The sequence below is a fragment of the Symsagittifera roscoffensis genome, chromosome 1, assembly GCF_963678635.1.
Source record: "Symsagittifera roscoffensis chromosome 1, txSymRosc1.1, whole genome shotgun sequence".
Classification (NCBI taxonomy): Eukaryota; Metazoa; Xenacoelomorpha; order Acoela; family Convolutidae; genus Symsagittifera; species Symsagittifera roscoffensis.
Window position 1 is genome coordinate 30,801,428 of NC_087062.1, and position 20,241 is coordinate 30,821,668.

General features: G+C 41.7%; 1 protein-coding gene across 1 annotated transcript in view; it reads right to left on the bottom strand.

The window, feature by feature from the left end:
• The window catches only part of LOC134842643 (uncharacterized), a 235,608-nt gene that overhangs the window by 12,541 nt on the left and 202,826 nt on the right, over nucleotides 1-20,241 (bottom strand). The gene's annotated exons all lie outside the window — the stretch shown is intronic.

A 20,241-nucleotide genomic window follows, 5' to 3' on the forward strand; every position in this document is an offset into this window, starting at 1 on the left:
TTGATACGGGTTTTCTGATGTTATACTTTCCTTGCATGATGGATAGTAAGAGTAGGGCATTGTGTAGTTCGAATTTCATAGATAGAGGCAGGAGTTGCTTTAATTCTAGTTGCTTTAATCTATTGTTGTAATTTTCCCAAATGCCAAGTATCCATGATGTGGCTCGTTTTTGGATTTTTTCGATATCCTTCATTTCACCTTTGTTTGCTGATTATGCCTAAGCTGCGTTTGCTATTACAGGGACTACATACCCTTTGTATGCGTTCAGTTTCATATAATTTTTTACTAGTTTCGATACGTTGCGTTTTAGAAAACCGAAAGGTCTCCAGGCTTTGGAACATCTTTTATCCCAACTTGCTTTCCAATTAAAGTTCGTCGCCATTAAAATACCTAGATCTTTTTGTTCTTTTTTACAATTAATTTAGGCGTCAAATGATCAATTTCGCATTTCGTTTTGATTGGTAGTATATAGCATTTAGCACCACTGATTTTCATTTCGTTGTCTGAGCACCATTTTTCTATTCTATTTATGTCTTCTTGTAGAGTACAAGCGTCAGTATTTACAACTTTGAAATCATCTGCATGCCCAAAAGATTTGCTTTTTTAAATTATAGTTGGTAAATCATTTATAAATAGGATTAATAGTAGGGGTCCAATGATTGACCCTTGTGGCACACCACTAATTACTGATGCTGTTGAGGAGCGCTTATCATTTATTTTCACACATTGTCCCCCGTCTGTTAAGTAACTTGCAATGAGTTTTATGGAGTTTCCGCCAATTCCAAATTGTTGTATTTTATGAATTAATTTTTAGTGAAGAACGCTGTCAAATGCTTTACGAAAATCTAGGTAGAGAACATAAAGTTTTGTTCTAGTTGAAATGTCATATTGTTTGTACAGATAGTCGAGAAATTGTAGAAGTTGAGTCATCACCGATCGCATTTTACAGAAACCGTGTTGGGCTCCATGCAAGTATTTGTTGATTATATTATAAAAATCATTAAAATTAAGTTTCTCTAGTATTTTTGATACATTGCAAAGAAGGCTTTTTGGCCGGTAATTCTCTATTTGTGATTTGTTCACGTCCTTGAAATATGGGACTATTTCACTGATTTTCCAATAAGTGGGGAAAAATCTTTTGCTATTACAGTTGTGAAAACAAGTTAGGGTGATTGTGATAGAGATGGTAATTTTTTAGATAAGATTTCCGATCTTGTCAGGCTCACAGGCTTTACTGGTATCAAGGTTCGAGAGAATTTGGACAATTTGTTTTTCTGTTATAACTAGTTTATTATGGACATTGTTTTCGTACTTTTGAATTGCATTTAGTTGATAACCTCTGGTAAAAATACTGTAGATGAAATTAATGAAAAGCTTTTTTTTTTCATTATCATTGTAAGCTTGATTGTTTCCGAAAGCCTTAAGGTCTGGAAAACGACTGCTTTTGTGGATTGATCTAAGACATTTTTGCATTTCAGAAAACATTTTTCCTTTGAAAAGCTTTTCTTCATAGCCTGCTTGATCTTGTAATAAATTTTGCGTGGCAGAGCTTCTTTCTTCTTTAGTTATATGAGGCCGCTTAGATTGTTTCTGTTTTTCTGTTCGATTTTACGTTTTAATGCGGAAATAATTTTATTTGGTGTGATGTATTACTAGACAACCAAAGGGGGAAGTTCGTTCTGTGGCTTGTTACTCTTGGAACATTTTCTTCAATGATCTTGCAAAGCCATTTATACCATTGTTTTACAAGTTCGTCGACAATACTATAACAGTACGGAAGAAATGGTTTATCTAATAAACTTTTATTTATTGCATTCCAATCGGCTTTATGAAACGCAAACCGTTCATCTTGTTTTGTAGTTCATACTTCCGTTTCAGTATGAATCTTTATAGTGTATGCTAAGTGATCGGATCTGTAAGACTTGTTGAATTCGTTTTGCGTAGTGTAGTTCAATAATACATTTGGATTAATTGTCAAAAGTATATCTAACTGTTTCTTAATGTTTTGGAATAAACATTCCTCAAAGTCATTTTCAGAGAGAAGATTAAGGACTTTCAGCTCGTAGCTGTCATTCGAGTCCATTGATTTTCAATTCGCGTGTTCGAAATTTATGTCGCCTGTTATGGCTAAATTTTTACATTTTTGTTTTCGCTAATCGCTATAAGTTCATTTATTAGATCGAGGATTCGTTGTTGACAAATTCGATAAGCAATTTTTTCAGAAGGGTTGTATAGGCAGCATGGATTGATTGATTCTTTTTGAGTCTCCGGGCTGTGCACGAAAAGGCCTTCTGCTACAATGTAAAGCCTTTCAAGTCTCAACTCATAATACAAAAAAACTGCAAGGAAAGCGCCAAAAAGGAATTTGATGGCACAAATTTTACACTGGTAGATGGTTTTAGAGGCCTTGGATTGGTTTTATGACCACCATCAGTATGCGATAAGAACATTGAAAGCGAAAGTGAAAAGGCAATTACCCTAACAAAAGCTTTCCAAAATAGCTAAAACAAAATAACAAATTGCGTATTCCTGCTACACCAAGGTAGTTTCAAATATATTAGGCTTGCTAACCAGAACAACTCCGAAAGCATTCAAGAAAAAGGACGAAATTGAAAAAAAAACGTAAGACAACAGCTAATTCCAAGTATTACCGGTAAATACCATGTAACCGATGAAGATCGCAGCTTCTTTGCACTACCACTGAGAATGCAGAATTAGACCTCCTCTGTACCACGGTCTTTTTCTTGCAGTTAGGAGTGGTCACGAACCATTTAAGATCCCTTAGAAAACACTGATCCAGAAAAAGCTGAAACGGAACAAACTCTGCTAATTAGAAATATCAGAACTGAAAATGAGAGACAGAAATCAAACTGTCAAAAAGGCTAAATTTATGAAGAATTGCTAGTGTAACAGTTGTCTGCTTATGTCACATATGAGGTTGAGAAAACTAGTCCTTATGACCATTGGCTTAAGGGTCCGGGACACTATCTCTGGTGCTTTTATATCTCATTCAGTCGGAGCCAATTCCGTTCGCGTAAGACATGAGACTACAAAGTCGTGCTTAAAAGCCACTTACAAAATACGCTCCCCACTCTAGAAAAAAGAACGTTCCCATGGCTAGGTCTCTATATACCTAAAAGACGCGAACATTGATAAAAATAAGGTTGGAAGCTCTAGTATACCATTAGTTTTTATTAGACAGTGAACCTTTGATCCGTTTCAGATGGATCAACCTAGAAGTCGCCTTATCTCAACATAATCACAAAAAAGCACTCAAAAATAAATCAAGTACTAACATAGTCACCTTACTCTAGAATTAGGTAAAAAATTCAATAAAAGCAGCTCTAGAAGTTTTTTTAATAAATAGTTTTAGTTCAAGAAGTTAAGTTTACTGAACCATTGGGCAGCTTCACTCGTCTGCCTGTTCAATCAGGGTTTTCTCTCGCCCAGCTATGGTAATCTCGTAGGAATTCGCGACGCTCTCTGCCATGAACAAGACAGCTCTACTCGGTATGATGACTTCAGTAAAGTTGCGGACAGCGTTTTTACTCTAGTATGATTTTTATCGGTTTTCTTAAAACTCTGATTGGAGTCTTCTGATCAATATAACCTCTGATTTTCAGATGTCGCGAGAAACTTGAGAATGATATGGTCGATTCGATTTTTTTAAAAAATACATTCGACAAAATCAGGGTCATACTTCCAAACATAACCGACTGGTACATATCATTAAATCTGGCATCACAGAAAGGAGTATCGAATTGGCTTAGCGTGAAACCCTTAAAAAAGTACAATTTTTCTCTAAACAAATTCGAGTGTAAAGACGGTTTACATCGAGATATGGATGTATGCCATTCCCCCGGACTGACACAGTCGAACCTTCCGACGCACGCAACAAAAAACGTTAAAGGCGTTATCATGACGTTACGGTGAAAAAGAGGCTACGAAATTTAAATTTTCAAAATTTCGATTAGGACTTGAATATTTCTGGGAAAATTGGAAAAACGGCCGTTTTGACCAGAAGTAGACAAAAAAACACATCAACTGAAAAACAACCATATTGTAAGACCGAAATTAGTCGCAAAATAGTGTGAAAAGTAGATAAAGAACAAAATCTCTTATCGTGACATCAGGACACGATAAGGTGCTAGTAGGAAGAAGATTGTGGAAGTGGACGTTCCAGCGGGACATTCGAGACAGATCCGAACACTCCCGTGCAAGAAAATCAGAGAGATAATGACGTTATCTCCTGGCGAGTATCGAATTGAAGGCTCTGCGCCCAGTGACTGTTAGAGACATTAACGATATATTTTAGCTGCTGTAATGCCCTAAACGTATTTAATTTAATTCGATATTCAGTCCATCATGCGCGAGGATCTAGATTAATTGACAGGCCCCTCTGGATCTGATGGTCTGACCGAGTCAGTCTCGGAAGGTAGTGGCGATGAATACCCAAACAACAAGAGACAACCCTGGTTAAACAAGCCAAGAAAACGCCGAAGAGGTTGAAAAGTAAAGCCGGCAGCAAAATTGTGAACTCTAAAGTGATACATTCGAAAACGAGTGCAGAGGTGACGTCGCTGGTGGAAGTGTCCAAAGGGGATAATTACATCCCAGAGAGCTATGTGCTCTGTTGCCTGTGACTTTCTCGGAAACCAATTTAAAAAACTATTGCTTAAAAAGTACTATTTGAGCATATGCTAACGCTACGATTAAATTTATGAGATCATCTGTTAGGATTAAAAGTTTTCTACTAGGTTTATTTTTAAATAATAGGATTTAGCTTTTAGGATAAGTTTTGCATAATGGGATTTTTGTCTAGAATTGCTGATGTGTGATTTTTTTAGTTTGTGTTAGTTTGTCATTATGATGATTTGATGGTTTTTGGATGTGAAGTAGAGTAGTCCAGGTGCGAGAGGTGACAGCATCATGGAGCTGCACGATCCACCTCGGTGCTAGTTATTAGATAGAAAACAAAGACGAAAAATTTGCAGTTTCTGTTTTTAAAAGCTTTGAATGATACTTTATCGTTCAGATAAAATGTTTTGTAGAACTGCTCTAACTCTAGACTTGTCTTTTAGATCGTGAAGGATCAGATGTTTGTTTATTGACACTTGAAAATGAAGAACATGAAATTAATGAGAAGCTTCCATACAGAAGAGAATGAGCGACACAAATATTTTTTTGAACTTCACCTCAGAGAGTCTGAGAACGGCAACGTTTGTTTGATTGCAACTTTGCAGTGGAAGATCTGGAGCTGGCAATTTTCACCGTCGTACTCCTAAACGCGATGAGACGAGGCCTTGGGGACGAAGGCCTCGGGGGCCAACTCACAAAAGTAGTGTTGATATTAGCTTTCGGAGACTCCGGTACCGCTGAAAGAGACAGAAACAGGCTCCTGCGATCGCGACATGGGGAGATGTCTGGTCACGATTTGGCTCGTGAGCCACGATTACGTGAGCAGAGGGACTTTAGTTTAAATGAGATGCCCCTACTTGTCTACCTAAACTTCTCCGCGCAGCTTCTTCTTGAAGCTAAGAGATCAGATGACGGTCCGGGCCTTCATACTCGGTGGATTCGCCAACAGCAGCTCCTCCATCTAAGAAGATCAAGGTAAACGAGATTGAAATCCAGACTGCGGAAACCATCGAAAGCCAGGAAAAGAAGGAGGAAAATTGGCAGTTACACGCTTAGTTGGAAGGGTATAAAACGATAGCCAAGGAACGAGACGAGTGGAAGAAGAAGCACGATGAGTTGTTTATAACTCCTTAAAAAAAGAAGAAATCAAATACCTGAAGGATTTATACATGCTGAAGGTGGGTCAGATGTCACCGGAAGTCCTGGCGACAATCAACTCGGATGGGTCCAGGGACACGGAGTCCAGGACGGGGGCACAGGAGCTGTGCGTCCCCAGGGAGCCAGTGGCGCCTCTGCAGGCAACCCAGCCTGCGGCAAGTTCCAGAAATGCCATACTTGACCCCTCGGACACGTATCTGGCTCCACAATTGCATGAAACGTTTGATCGGGTAGCCAGAGCGACAATGAATTAGATCAACCGAACCGGCGGAGGTACGCTGGGTAGGGTCGACCCTTAATAACGTAGTGATCGCTCCTCAAGCAACTCGGAGCGAGTGCCCTATACAATTGTGCCAACGTGAGGGTGCGTGTGGTTGACATTTGGAAGAAACTTGCGGTTCGGAATTTTTTGTGCACGTGGCTGCGTAACAACCCCGAGCCTGCTTTAATGGTATGAGCTGCAATCCTGCCGCCACCGATCAAGCGTTTCCTTCTGGGAGTCGTCATTGGATCATCGGTTACAGCTTGGTGAGTGATCTGATAGAGAACTTTGCGAGTGATCAGACCGCTGCTGTTTCTTTTAGGGTAGCCTGTTTTGCTCATGTGATCGAAATTATGGAGCTCTAGAGCGAAGATCAGTTTGACGATAATGATAGGCACGGCACTAACGACATCTCTTACGCCGGAGACCAGGTGCGAACCTTTGTTGGTCTGCATTTTGAATGAATTAAAAGAAAAGAACACGCAGTCTAGGAGGGGGCACATGAGCTGTACATTTCGAGGGAGCCCGTGGCGCCTGTGCAGGCATCCCAGCCTGCGGCGGACATGTACTTTTTTTGGTCTACCTTTTAAATGAATTAATAAAAACGTAAAACCCAGGCTCGTAGTATTGTGTACGGTCCCACAGAAACCGGAGGTGGGCACACCAGTGGCCGAATTTCTGAACGGCAACGTGACCCGACGTAACGAAATGATCCGTAACCTGATCAGGAGCAATCCAGGCGAGTTGCGACTCATGGATCTAGAGAGCAAGTTGCGCATGAATGACCATCTCGCGCTCGCCAGAGATAGAATACATTGAAGATTGAAGAGCTAGAAGAGGAACTGAGGACCAGCGACTCTCTAGCTCGGACCAGTTCGACTGGCAGGGAAGAGTGAGGAGCAACGTACCTGAGCCATTCGAAGTCGTCTTGAGCCTTTGACATCAGAATCGAGTAGTGTCGCTCCTGCTGCTCCCAGCTCGGACGTAAGGGAAAGGTTGGGGACCATTCCCCCTCATCGAAATCAGCCATTTGAGAGCGGACTCGGAAGACCCATTGACCAGGATCCAACGAGCTCACAGGCCTCCACAAGTGCGAGTAACTTGCCCCCGATAATTTCAATTATTGCGCGACTCTTCACCTAATCTCGCGCCAGTAGACGGTACTGGTTCGACCAGCGCGTTACATTGGAACCGACTGGATCCCAGTTCATTGGGTTATTACAAGGCTGACATTTTGGCAAAACTGAACATGAATGCGCTGGCATGCCGATCCGATGCCAGGAGAATGATGAATTGAAATAGCCCCACGGTGTCAGGATTGCATCGGATATCGGGCTTGGACTGGCTGCTGGCGGAGCAAGAGTGGTTCAGCTCTGCTACCACTTTTAGACTTTTGGACTTCGATGGATTGCCTCAAGAAAATAACATGGGACCATGGTTACGCGCTCCCTGAAGTACGTCCGTCAGAGGGCCAGAGAGATGATACCACCTCTCCGAAAAGGCAAGTTCGTGGTAGAGCACAAACCCAAAAACAAACACCTTAAGATGTAGCGGCAACGCTCTAAACCACCGGGACAAGCGCCTGGTGATTACTTAAGAGACTATCCCCGGGCGACCTCGGTGGAAGGGATAATACAGAGGGCTGGATACACAAAAGAGTGATAGCCTGTTTGCTGCCTATGACCCCCTCGTCATCATGAATGCAAAATAATTAATAGCGGCCGTTCCGGACTACGTCTACTCGCCCCGTTCATTGTTTTGGCCAGACGTGATCTTCCCTACACCTCCTAAGCTGTATTGGGGACAATCAATAGCTATGGCAATAAGCTTGCAAAGAGTTGCCAACCTGGATCCCCAAGTGATAGTAATAGTCGGCTCAAATTCAGAGTCGAGAGCTATCGGGCTGCCTCACGGACAGATCAGTTCTCAGCAACGAGGTCATGGGAGAGGCGATAATGACGCTCCTATCGGCCATGACGGAAGCGGAGACGTATTTACAGCGATGCTTCACCAGGAATGTGGTGAAAATCATCTTTATATTAACCTTGAATTATGCCGCACTGCCGGAACCAAAGCAGTTTGTATACACGATGGTAACCACGCTTGCAGAGGGACGATTGGACGCGGTGATTCCTGCGTCGAACAGGTCTTTTGACTCAAATACCTATTACCCTCTTCATTCGGAAATACCTGCCGTTTGGTCGGACATCTCTAACGCTAATCAGGTATTCAAAGATCACAGCACATATTGTGTGGTGCTGGATGAAGCCATGAGGTTGGAACTATCCAACTTCGCCAGGTTGCTAAAGCTGAAACCAGGAGTGAATGATGACCATGTGCAGCAGGTGGCGATTGACCTCTGGTTCAGGCAGGTGGATTATAGAGAAACACGCAGGAGGGCATAGTCAGGCGTAATTTGACATCGTCTGAGAAGGATCTCATGGTAATGGCTTTGAAGACAAGACCGCACTCAATTGAATGGCTGTATATGTCAACGAGGGTATGCACGTTGGGAGAAGACACCTTTGAACACGCACCAGCAGTGATAAAATAGATCCACGTATATCTGAAGACCTAATTGTTCAAAAGGGAGCAGGCTGGATGCATGATGTTGCAATTGATGTAGGATGTGAACACCATGTCGCCGGTCAAGTTCCAAGCGGGTATACTGGGGACAAAGACGCAGTATGAGAGGTCCGACGCGATCCTGGGAGGAATGGGAGTTGGATGAACGCCGTCCTTCCTGTCCACGTGCTATCCGCGAGCCTCCAGGAACTTGATTGCGAGCTCCGTAAAAGACGTCAGGAAGCTGTCGATCGGCCTCGTGTTGGTTCCTTATATGACATTTGGCCATGAAAATTTCGTGAAGGGACCGGCTATCCTCTTCACTCAGGCACCTTCGGACCTGAGGCTGGACAGGCTTGTAACTTGAATCACGATGACGCGTGGTCGATTGGGTGTCCTCTTTGTACTCTTGCGCTACCCCGAGCAGCAGCAGGGGTCGCGGCGAGAGTTCAATGCGCAGTTGGAGACCGCCTTATCTCGGAGAACACTTTTGTTTCAGTACCTCCTGCAACAGAACAGGAGCCTGACCAAAGAAGACAAGACCATAGCAGGAGCGAGTGAGTGCAAGAAGTACGGCGGTATGGCCCTACTAACGGATCTGGCATTGTTTGAATTGATAATGTTTGTCAAGGTAATGTTTGGACCGGTGATGTCGCTTGTGTTCCCTGATGTACAAGTGAAGGCATAAAGGAATTCAGTGCTATATATCAACCTGGCCTCAGTGGTGGATTTTTCAGTGCTGAATTGGATGTAACAACAGGAACTGAGAAGACTGGCAAGCGTTGATAGGCTATTTGGAAGAATAGCCGAGCCTGGCTGCTTGCTGATGGATTTCAACAACAGTTTCAAATGTCAAATGGGAGGGGAGTCCTTTCTAAACTCTTATTCAATTCCAAGCTCTGGAATCTGCGACCAATAGTGAAAGATTCGGGGAGGCGATGCGAGTTCGGGCCTGGCCGAAAGCATACTCCCACCTTCGGGAAAACGAGCAGGCGTGGCTTGTAAGATCCAGACCATTGCCAGATCAATGCCCTCGATACCGGCCGATAAGGAAGATGTTGCTAGAAGTTGCGTCTCCTGTTATTTCCCCTGCGTCGGAGCAGCTCGTGATTTCGAATAAAGAATGCAGAAACGGAGTAAACTCATGGAGCAATGCTTTAAAAGCTAGAATGTTGCGGCGATGCACTTTGATTTCAGTTTCCCTGACGCTTGGAGTCGAAAGAAGATCAAGGCCGCAACATCCAGAAAGCCCGGAGTTTCCTTCGACAAGTGCAATAATGTGTATTCATCAGCTGACGATTGGTCGAGAGTGAATTGACCAGGACGGAAAAAAGTAATAGTGTTGGAACTGGGGAAAGCGTCCAGAGGAGGCATTTACATGACGATAAACCAATTGGCGATGAATCATATGGTGATGAATCAGTGGAGTTCCTTGTGAATGACGAAATATTTTACCATGCGGGTGACCTCAATTTGCCGGCAGTGTAGAGGTCGATTGGCATTTAGTACTGATGACGCCGTCGTCAATTATGTCTCCCACGAAGGAAGCGCTAGGCAGTCTGTCTCCATTGGCAACGGTTTACCTGGCACTGGACTCTCAAAAGAGAGACGTGCAGAATCTACTCTATGAGTCTCATCGAAGGAACATAATTGAAGAAACGTTGCCAGAGGAGACATGCACGTTACCAGAGGAGGAATGGGAGAGATACCAAAGCGAAAGGGAACGACAAACGGTATTGAAATGGAACCGAGGAAGTGGAATGTGATACGCAGGTACGGGACGCAGTCCGTGATGAAGATGGGTTGAATCAGCCCATCATGCGCGAGGATCTAGATTAATTGACAGGCCCCTCTGGATCTGATGGTCTGACCGAGTCAGTCTCGGAAGGTAGTGCCGATGAATACCCAAACACTAAGAGACAACCCTGGTTAAACAAGCCAAGAAAACGCCGAAGAAGCTGAAAAGTAAAGCCGGCAGCAAAATTGTGAACTCTAAAGTGATAAATTCGAAAACGAGTGCAGTGGTGACGTCGCTGGCGGAAGTGTCCCGTCCGTCTGAGAATGGACAAGGGGATCGTGCAGCGTCGAGTGGAGAAAAAGTAAAATTTGATACCACCTATGCTATTGGCTGGTTTGATCTCAACAGCCAAGATGTCGAGAAAGAGCGAAAGAATCCTATCAGACACGAAGCATGAGATAGAAGTAATCAGTTTAGATCTGGTAGGCTAGATGAATAAAAACCCTCGAGAACGAACATGGCACGAATGAGGCTGGAAGGACAACTCGACATGGTTGAGTACAGTCGGATTACGATACCCGACTCTGTTCACATGATCGATCCTGCCAATAGCTATATGGAGATGCTCAAGACGAGGAATTCAGCGATGGCTTGGAGTGAAAACAAAGCCGTGCAGGAACATTTGCAAGAATTGATGGAAGGCTCTAATTTGAAATGAAGAGAAAATGGCACTGTAAGGTCATCTGAGGCAAATGAAAAGGGACTAGAACAACAGCAGAAGAATTTCTCGAGGGTCGCCCTCCAGAATTACTTCGATAAGTCTATGAGTGCACCTCCAATAGTGGCGGCATATCTAGCCTACCCGTGCGTGAGGGCAGAGTTGCAAGTCCAATTAGCATGGCGTCTGTTGCGAATCAAGAGGTCGGAGTACGAAGCCAGTGATGACTCGAGATTGAAGGAACAAGATTTGGAACTGATAGAGGGTCTACTAGCGTTGATCACCCGAGACGACTCTGGGATAGCGCGGGCTAAGCGTAAAGATGCCCTTTTTTTCGTGAGGTTTGTGCTTGATCAAATTCCCACTCCCGTGTTGTAAGAATGCATAAAAGCTATTCGACAGGAAGGAGGTAATCGTGAACGGATCTTGCTGAGAGCCCTGTTGGAGCTATATCAGCACAGGCCGCCTCAGATACTCACCAAGGAATCGAAATACATTGAGTGCTACAGGAGACAGAACATGGTGAGGAGATACTCCAACAAAGAAGTTAAGGTGGATCTGAAACTATTTGAGAGAACCAGAGATTGAAACGAATACACGATCCTAGCAAAGCTAAAATCATTTCAACACGAGTCAGGCGTGTCAGGAATAGCATACAATCCATTCATAGACGAGGAAGCGAGGGATGCATACTTCCACTTGTAAAAAGTTATAGTTCTCGACTTCTGGGTCGAGAAAATGAAAGAAATCGGGATGCTGACATTCAAACAGCCTAGACTGGGAGTCATTCTGGAGGAACGAATTGTCGAACACTCGGTTCCGGAATTGAAAGGACAGGTGAGCTTTGAATGCGGTTCCAGATATGGTCCTTTGAAAACCATTTTAACAACGATGTGGGAGCTCATGAAGCCTTCATGGTGCCCCCATCCAAATGCAGGTTTCATATGGAACGTGACTGCAGACGTCGTGCTAGAATTTGATGATGACGGAATTCTATGTGATGTAGCATGATTACACCACCTGTTGCTTCTGAGAATAACGAAACAGGATGAAAGGTCACCCACGAAATTGTCCTGAGAGAATACTCCAAGTGATTGTATGAAGAAGGACACTTGCTTGGCATCCAGTTATGGAATTGAAGGGCATGTGTGTGGGACTAGCCACAGCTTGAATACACTGAAAGAGCAATATTGAACATTGCCAGTTAGCCGATTTTTGTGGAAGATTAAGTATGTCGAACAAGAACGAGATGGAACTGATTGCGGATTGTCATGGTAAGAGAAGTGAACCTGATGACATCCTTGGGATTTTATAGCATGGTCAGCTCGATTGAATCATTGGAGCGCCTGGAGTGTGCCCATGAGCTGGCTACATTCCTAAGTGTGGATTCGTTCCCCGGAGCGTTACAGACGGAACAGAAAATTGGAGGCTCACGAGAAGCACTGGAAAATGAGATGAATCTGAAAAATAGTGAGGGTCATCATAGACTTACTGGCTCGAAGTTTTTTGTCGGATCAAGCTCCGCACCATACTGCAACAGGTGGTGATTTTAGGTGCGAGGACACAACATGTGTGATCGTTCAACACTTCTCAATGCCTAAATGCGTGAGATTGGCCAGAATGTCGGAGAGGTCGTACAATTTGTTAACGAAGATCATTCGGGCTATCCGGAAGAGATCTGAAGGTCAAGTGGAAGACATAGTGGGTGAAAAAATTCATGAAGTTCAGCGAAGGTAATGTAAGTGACTTCCAGAAAAAGAAGGCAAGTGGAACATTACCGCCCGATTTCTCCACGATAGATGAGAAAGACGCAACGCATCAGATAATGACAGAAGTGGAGCCATTGTTAGAGGCTCCAGAGTACCGGACTTGAAAAAACTGGAAGTATCCTTGCCACTGCCTGGCGCAGACATTATGGTGCCCCAAACGAGTGAACTTGATTTTGGTCTGGGATGTGGAAGAATTGTTCTCCAGGGGATTGCCCGACCGAACTTAACCCGTATCGATTGTAGTATACAGTGCCATGATAGCAGCGAGGTGGTTGGAAGCCAACGCTGAAACGAGTGAGCATAAAATGATTATACCTACACCTAAGCAAAGTGAAATTCAACAACAGTTTCGACTTGTTTAAAAACACCCGTAAAATTCTGAAAATGCCGAAAGCAATTGAAAGGATCTTGCGCCCTGTTTGATGGTGTCATGGATATATGAGCGCGCGAAGCGTCATATGTCGAGAAACACGGAGGCTTATTAGTTATTCCAGTTAAATATAGGACTGATAGAAACGCTGTCACTACGGCTGTGAAACGTGTTCTGGAATGTCTTGCACGACAGAGAGCGAGAAGAAGGAGATCTTTTAAGCCAGATGGAGCGAAATGTAAACCTGTGCTTACATAACATTTTCCGCGGGAACCAAGAGAAGAAAGTTAACGTGGATCTCCTGCCCTGCTGTAAACAGAGACTGTTAGAGCAAGAAAGTTGGTGCACGGCCCGCAGCTCTTTCGAGATGATTCAGAAGTTGTTTGAGGATAGTAAAATGGTTGAGCAAGAAGGAGAAGCCATGGAATAAAAGTTGACGAAGACGAGGCGAGACATAAATATGGAGAAATGAAAATATTAATTGTCGTTGTTGTGAAAACTTGACCAAACTAACAAAGCTTGATTATTGAATTTTTTAACTTTTTAATTTAATTTGAATCTGGTCAGACCAGATGAAGAAACTGTTGAGATTTGTTATTTAAGATTGTCGAATTACAATGAAAATTTTAGTTTGTTACTGTTTTTTACACAGGTTTTTATGGGTGTATATTAAATTATTTAAACTTGACTGCTTAAGACACATCTTCACTTTGTGACGACCTGGTAGGGTCTGGGTAAGCTCGTGCTCGTGAAGAGTGGGTGTCTCAATAAATTTCCTAGCCACGGATTTTCGTAGTTTTTCTATTTAGGGCAACAGCAAGAGTGAACGATTATACTTTAAGGGTAACTCTAAGTTAATTTTAACGGGTGCGCGGCCGGGCCACGTCCCAAAACTTTTTAAACAAGCAAGAGCGAAAATAAATTTTATGATGAAATGACGTAGGTAATCAGAAAAGAAATTTCGTCAAGGACGCTCCTCATGGTGCATATTTTGTGAACATGTTAGAAGGCAGTGATATGTATTATGATGCATTTACGACCCGGGGTGAGTTGAGGTGACGTAAAAAACTTTTAACTTCTGATTCGGTTTGTAAGTTTATACTGGAACATGGATCAACACTTGACGATAACCCAAAGTTATGCGTTCAATGGGGACATTGAGGGGACTGTCCGGAGATTATGTGATATTCCCACGTATCGGCACAGTCGAACCTTCCGACGCATGCAAAGGGCAACGTTAAAGGCGTTCTTATAGAAGTTACCGTGAATGTTCTAGTACAGAATGTTCTAGATTTTTAACTTTTCAAGATTTCGATTTGAACTAGAACAATTCTAATAAATAAAAAAACGGCCATTTTCACCCAAGTAGACGACAAAACACAACAACTGAAAAACAACCATATTTTAAGACGGAAATTAGTCGGACAATCGTGTAAAAAATAGACGAAGAACAAAATCTCTTATCGTGACATCAGGACACAATAAGGTGCTAGTAGGAAGAAGATTGTGGAAGTGGACGGGCCAGTGGGACATTCGAGACAATGAAGAGTACTGACTTGGAGGCCCGGTGCCCAGAGACTGTTAGAAACATTTACGATATTTTTAGTTGCTGTAATGCCATAATATTATTCAATTTACTCCGATATTAATTTAGTACTTCAAAGCATGAGCAGTGACGATCGAGGAAAAAACCAATCCATCTCCGATGCTTTTAGTTTATCATTGTAATATTCTAGCCTAGTTTTTAATAGTAATCACGTTGTGTGGGAATCCAAGACCAGCTATTTGGCTATTTTCGCATGTAAACAAAAGCTCATCAAAAGTCGTTTGGCTGATGGCTCAAAAATGGTAACATTGTACTTGGCCCATAAAAGACCAGAAAACAATTATCTAGGTCAAGACGGTTGAAAAAGAGTAGAATTAAGTTAACTGTCGTCAACCAACCATTGATAGGCGAGTTTTTTTTTCGATTTCAATACTTCAATTTCTTATTTTATGCCACATTTCCTCAGGAGTTGTTGGGTTATCTTTTTAAAACGTGTAGCGTGTCGCCAGCATTGTTCTCAGGTTGTCACTTTTCACCCCATCTTTAAGTTTCAACGCTATGTAAAGTTTCTGCTATTTCTGGATTCCTCTGGGTCTTTTTCATTTCTGAAGCAAAATGATTCATTAGTGTTTTAAGGAAATTGTCTGCTGTGTCCCTTCCTTCTTTCTTCTTGCCACCATACCTTTTAGTGCGGACTTATCTAGATTGCTCAAGATCGCTGCGCAAGCTTATCCTTCGTCATTCAAGTTATCCTGCTCAAGGTGTAATTTGATTACTTTTCTCAGTTTTCAATACATACATCCGAGTCGTTCATGAGTTTCTTTGATTTATTGAGTTTTTTATTCTTGGATTTAGTGCTACTGCCTCTTTCACAATGTCCTGAAATTTTGTTGACGATTTTGTACTTTATAGGTGAATTGATAACGATACCCGATAGACTCTTGCAACGCACTCTGTTAGTTTCCGTCCTAACTCTTGGGTCTCGATTTAGCCAGTTTCAATGAACTCCTGTCGCTTTCCAAGTGGTAGCCTCCCCAATTAAGTTTTCTAGTTGTTTTTGAAGTTTCTATGATTGCTATAATCAAAACCATCAGTCTGTGTAAGAAGTTTGTATAAACGTTTCTTAATTTAATAGAAAGGTCGGATATCATCGATCTGATATCCAATGACACTGTCCGTTTATTTTTGTTTTTCACTGTTTTTTGTAGCGTTTTCATCTAATCTGTTTTTTGTTTTGTCTTCCTGTTTTTTTCTCTACTTCACGCATATCAGCTGGTTCTCTCTAGTCGTTTAACCAAGCCTCGTATCCGAAAGCACGCCAAAGGTAAATTTTCCAAATCTGACACCACATGACCAGAAAGTGGACACGTTCCACTTGATCCGTACCACCGGTACTCTAGGATGGGCATATATCCCTGAAGTGTGTCAAGTGTGGTCAATCAACTAGTCATCGTGTCTTGTAAATACCCAAGAGCGCCATAAAAACACTATGTAACAGTTGTTAATTCAAGTTCCATGTGAAGTTTAAGAACGAAATGCCCTACAACCATTGGTTCAATGGTCAAGGGCTCTGTCGGTTGTGCTTTTGTACCTCAATCAGTCCGAACCAAATCAAGAGACTCTTAAGACATGTAATTTAGGATTGCTACAACTTAAAGACTACTACCCAAAAATCCATCACTCTAGATAGAATTATATACGCCCTCATGGCTAATTATCTAGGACACGCAAAAACATTTAAAAACTGCGTGGAGACCTGAGGTAATCCACAATAATTCTTATTGAAAAATCGGTTCATTTCAGATGAATATATCTAAAACTTGCATCACCTAAACATAACCAGATGAAATGCACTCAATTAATTAACTTCAGGTACACAAATCTAGACAACCACTCCGGAAATAATCCCAAACACGGTTATGTAATGTAAGTATAGCTCATGAACTTATAAATAAGACAGTTATTTTACAATTATAATTCCAAGTAGTTTTATAAAGTTGCAAGTGTAACCTCTGATCCACCTCTTGATCAGAATTTTTTTTTATCCTCTCTTAGTGTCCTTTATCAGTAACAAGACAACTGTACTCAATTCTAACGTTTACGGACAATCGCGAAGAGCAATTTGACTCTCGGTTTCTGCAAAAATGTTAATTCGGCTGTTCTGAGTGTTGACTTTGGCATTTCGTTGCTGCGAGAAACATGAGAATGAAAAACTCGATTCGAAACAAAAAAGTCTCAAAATTCTTTCAAATGATTGACTGGCACATATTCCCAAGACTCAGCTCGATGACCTTACTGTGTGTCGTCGTTGTGCCAACGAGCTTCCAGACCTGCCAAGAAATTAAAACACTGTGCCAATGGTCATTAACACAAGGTCTGCTTCTCATGAAAGTTTTCTCTACTCCACAAAACCATAGGTATATACAATTGCCAAGCTAAAGCTCAAGAGCAATTTAAATTGGCGTCCAACTGCACATCGATCTGACTTTAGAAGTCTTTCCAAAGTTTGCTAATCAGAAAATTGTCATGCCAGTTTGATATAAAAAAAAGTATATCACAATAGATAACAATAATTGTGTTTAAAAATGATTCGATACCACAGATTTTCAATCTAAGTTCACGCTCAAGCTAACTTTCGTTTAGTTTGCTTCGTGTGTCAAAAAAACTATGGTTGTTCCTCTGGCTCGCGTCAATCAGACTATTGAATCCGCCTCCTCGATCCACCTACAAAATTAGTTTGAAAAGGTTGACCACATGAGAACTAGGTGCGGATACTTTTTGCATTTGATCTGGTACGAGAACTCTATCTCGTCCTCAGAGCTGGTCAGATTTGCTTCCCAGGCTTTCATTTGCTCATACGCCTGCTTCCATTTCTTTTGTTCTTGTAGTTTCAAGCATGGTTCGGCAGCATTTTCACTTCATTTCCCTGTTTTGACAAACCGACATATGATAACTCACATTCTTCACCAGGTCTTCTTTCACGATGGATTCTCTCGCTTTCGTGCTGTCTCTTGATGTATTGCCTGCTTTTTTCCAACCGGTCGCTCTTCCATTCCGATGAGTGAACAGAGGTCGTTTAAATGCGTTTCATTTTGGTTGTTAATATTCAAATGTTTTGCTAGCGGTTTCGAATAAATCTAGCCTCCAGCTGTAGTCGATTGCATAGATTAGTTCGGACCGCATTTGTTTAAGTGGGTACTCGTTTAGAAGTATGGTTCCGCCGCCATTTTTGATGGTTCCCTTACAAAAGCTAGTTAAAAGTCTGGTCTCGCAAAACCACTTGAAATATACTTGAAGTAATTCAAACGAATATGACAACAAAAGGAAAACTTATAAAACAATTCTTCGTTTGATCAGCAACTAACGTTTCTTTTAAAATGAAATTATCAAAAAATCAGTTCACTGGCAAAACTTAGCAACTCGTTGAAAATCGTCTGTTTGTCTGACTTCAGTCTGGAACCATTTTAAACACTAGTGTGGAACCTCGGATCCATACTAATGGTTGAAATGATTGCATACTGAAATCAGACATATGAAAGAATTTCAATGTAGTCTCCAAATTTTGCCAGTGAACATAAATTTGATAATCAGTTAGAAGTCCCTTAATCACATATTCCAATCAAATTCCTAGGACTTCCCTAGTTGTGGAAGAGTATAACGGGGATAAAAGTAAACAAAGTCGAATGGTTGGGAATCCAGTCAACCAGATTGAGAGAACTAACACCTGCACAGAATAAACCGGAAAGTGTCTATCAAAATCTTTTAGTGCGGACCTACTAGATTGCTCAAGATCGCTGTGCAGGCTTATCATTCGTCATTCAAGTTATCCTGCTCAAGGTGTAATTTGATTACTTTTCTCAGTTTTCATTACATAAATCCAAGCCGTCCATGAGTTTCTTTGATTTTTTGAGTATTTTATTCTTTGATTAATTGCTACCTCCTCTTTCACAATGGCCTGAAACTCTGTTGACAATTTTGTATTTTATAAGTGAGTTGATAACGATACCCGATAGACTCTTGCGGCGCACTGTATTAGTTTCCGTCCTAAGTTTTGGGTCTCGATTTAGCCATTTCCAATGAACTCCTGTCGCTGTCCACGTGGTAGCCTCCCCAATGAAGTTTCCTAGTTGTTTCTGAATTTTCTATGATTGCTATGATCAAAATCATCAGTCTGTGTAAGAAGTTTGTATAAATGTTTCATAATTTAACAGAAAGTTCGGATACCATCAATCTGATATCCAATGACACTGTCCCTTTATTTTTGTTTTTTTTTACCGTTTTTTGTAGCGTTTTTATCTTTTCTGTTTTTTGTTTTGTCTTCCTGTTTTTTTTTATCATGCATATCCGCTAGTTCTCTCTAGTCGTTTAGCCAAGCCTCATATCCGAAAGCACGCCGAAGGAAAGTTTTCTAAAATTTTTCAAATCTGACACCACATGACCAGAAAGTGGACACGTTCCACTTGTCCGTACCACCGGTACTCTAGGATCGGCATCTAGCCCGGAACTGTGTCAAGTGGGGTCAATCACCTAGTCATCAAATCTTGTAAATACCCAAGAGCGCCATAAAAACACTATGTAACAGTTGTTAACTCAAGTTCCAAGTGAAGTTTAAGAACAAAATGTCCTAAAACCATTGACTCAGTGGTCAAGGGCTCTGTCTCTTGTGCTAATGTACCTTAATCAGTCCGAGCCAAATCAAGAGACTCTTATATCATAGAATTTAGGATTGCTACAACTTAATGACTACTACCCAAAAATCCATCACTCTAGATATAATTATATACGCCCTCATGGCTAAATATCTAGGACAGGCAAAAACAATTAAAATCTGCGTGAAAGACCTAAGTTAATCCACATTAGTTTTTAATGGACCTTTGGTTCCTTTCAGATGAACTTGTATCAAAATCAAGTTAATCGGTTTCGTTACGTACTTTCCTTCTCTCTGGAATGCGGATTACAAGCATTGGGTCATTGGGTCGATCGTCACGTCCAAATAATTTACCTTTCTTTGCTGCTGACAAGCGTATTCCAGAATCAATCAGGTCCTCTGTGTTGAACTCCTTTCCTACCAGGTTTCGATCGGTATCAGACTGCACGGAAAGACTGCACCAGTTTCTAGCTCTCTTAGCATTGCGCAATATCCAATGGCCGTCACGTAAAAGGGTCTTAAGTGATCATTGTTTTCTTGATGATTTTGATGCCATCAAGGTACAGCATGATCTCGCAAAGCCCATAAGCATCCGTGTATCTACCGTTCACTCTCAGCGTTTTCATCGTTTCTGTCTTCAACAGTGCAAAATTTGCTTTTAATTGTGTGTGAGTTCTTAATGATGTAGAGTTGTCCGCTCATACATCTAAGTGCATCAATTTTTGGTCGCTCGGTTCCTTTAGGTTTCATGTTATTTCGTCTCCTGCTGCTGTAAGGATTGATATGATTCAGGCGCTTGTCTTCGAAATTACGAACGGTTTCTTTTTGA